This window comes from Lolium perenne, chromosome 3, assembly GCF_019359855.2.
Source record: "Lolium perenne isolate Kyuss_39 chromosome 3, Kyuss_2.0, whole genome shotgun sequence".
NCBI lineage: Eukaryota > Viridiplantae > Streptophyta > Magnoliopsida > Poales > Poaceae > Lolium > Lolium perenne.
In genome coordinates this window covers 34,450,562-34,452,587 of record NC_067246.2, presented here as the reverse complement: position 1 = coordinate 34,452,587, position 2,026 = coordinate 34,450,562, and the positions used below count along the sequence as shown (strand labels likewise).

Here is a 2,026-nt window from a genome sequence, read left to right as displayed (position 1 = left end):
GCTTGTGTGATCATGCACAACATGATCATCGAGGATGACCGCAAGAATTAGGCTAGGTCACATGTTGGTCCGTATGAGTGTCAAGGACCTTGCGAAGGTTGATCACGAGTTGTCTGCAGATTTTGCTGATTTCCTAGCCATGCACGCAGAGATCCGTGATAACAATGTTCACGATCAACTTAAAGCTGATCTCGTTGAGCATTTGTGGATGATCAAATGAAATGCACATTGATGTAGCCCTATTTATTTGTTGTTTTGCTGTTCGTTGTATTTTAATTTGAAAACAATCTCCGTAAACATATTTATTTGTATGTCATATTTAATAAATGGTTGTGTTTTCAAAAACCCTTATTTAATATTTGGGGGCGGCGTTTGCGGGACGCAACTAGGAAGCGATGTCACCCAAACGCGACACGAACAAAACACGTCACCCAAACGGAGATGCTCTGCCAGGAGGCTGGCTGGCCCAAACACAAAATTTGCCCAAGGCTGACAAACGCGTACTGAAAAGGAGGGATAGCCGAGTTCAATCTTGTCGTTCAAACACCTGAGTACTAGGGGCATACTTATTGCCAGCGTGTGGAACGTGTGTGCACCCCAGGCTGGACGGTGCACCGTGTAGTTGGTTACGTTCGGTGTCCCCGTACACCGAGTACTAGGATAGGTTCAGTGTGCCCGTACTCCGAGATCGAGGGACGACAATGACCAATTTCTTGTGTGAAACATAAGATTTGATCAATAATTGAGCATTGATTCCCATGAGACATGAGACAGGGAAGAGCCTCCGTCCCGATCAGTGGCCACTATAAAACAATGGGACCAATGGAAAGGCTGAGCGCGTGAACTAAGGCGAGGCTAGCTAGTTGCTTGACACTGGTTTTGTAGTAGTATCACGAAGAAGGCATCTTCGTTTGTACGATCATGGTGCGCCGCTCCCACTGCTCTTCGTCTTCGTCATCGTCTTCTTCGGCGCGAAGTAGCGCGCTCCTAGTCCTTGCTGCCCTTTTCATCTGCTGTTCTCTGCCAGGTAACACTACGTCCGATCTAAGCTTAAGCTATGTAGTTTATTCGTCATTGCTTCATGGGCATGCAGAATATAGCATCGTAGCAACGACTACTTGATTAACATAGTGTACATTAAGATGCAAGTATGTGCTTCACGTTTGACATTGCGATGCAGTTGGTGTATACGGAAAGCGCGAGGGATCGGTGCCACCGCCGCCGCATGCCGGGGGGTCGAACAATCCGTGTCCAGGGTGCGGGCGCCGACACTTGGTTCCGCTGCCGCCACCGTCGCCACCACCGATGGGCACCCGTGCACCACAAGACCCTGCAGATCGGCAGGGACGTCGACGCCGTCTCGTGGCCATGAATTAGAGCACCGATGCGGCGGTGAGCCGGTGGACGCTGCTATGCTTGACTTCGGCAGCTCCGATGCTAAAGAACTGAAGAAATAATGGTCACCATCAACTGTACTACTACTACTCAATACTGGAGTATTATTTTGTAAGTCATTTTATTAGCACAGAGAAGTGAGAACGGGCAAAAATCCACTGAAACGAACTCAGTTTCCCCCAAAAGTGAAAGAGAAGCAATTTCTGGCACATCGGAAAAATGACACAAACACGAGGCTCCCTACAGCAAAAGGGAGCTCGGAGTTGAGATCCTCTTTTGTTTTCCATGTTTTCAGGACAAGAACTAATCATTTGACAGAGTAGTTTCTTGTATATGAACTCACCGAAGTGCATACGGTAAAAAAAAAACAACGAACTATATATTTACTCTCGAGCAATAAAATTTCATCGAACTATGACAGAGGGAAGGAGAGTAGCATGCGAGTTGTTAAAACCCATAAACTTGCACTAGCATCCAGCTACTACACCCAAACTTGCTGGCCAAACTACATGAATTTTGTTTGGCTAAAGAGGGCTAGCAACTTAGCAAGTGGTGGCTCACACACCGGAAAACAGCTGAAAGGACACAAGCCAAGGAAGGAGCGCCTGGGAATCATTGGAATGGATGGCAT

The 2,026-nt window shown here is 47.3% G+C and overlaps 1 long non-coding RNA gene across 1 annotated transcript; it reads left to right on the top strand.

Moving 5' to 3' along the window:
• The first annotated feature begins 547 nt into the window (after nt 1–547).
• LOC127340766 (uncharacterized) lies at nt 548–1,717 on the top strand. The gene is made up of 2 exons (XR_007874864.2): nt 548–1,027; nt 1,181–1,717. It is a non-coding gene; the product is annotated as an uncharacterized lncRNA (long non-coding RNA).
• Nucleotides 1,718–2,026: the final 309 nt, after the last annotated feature.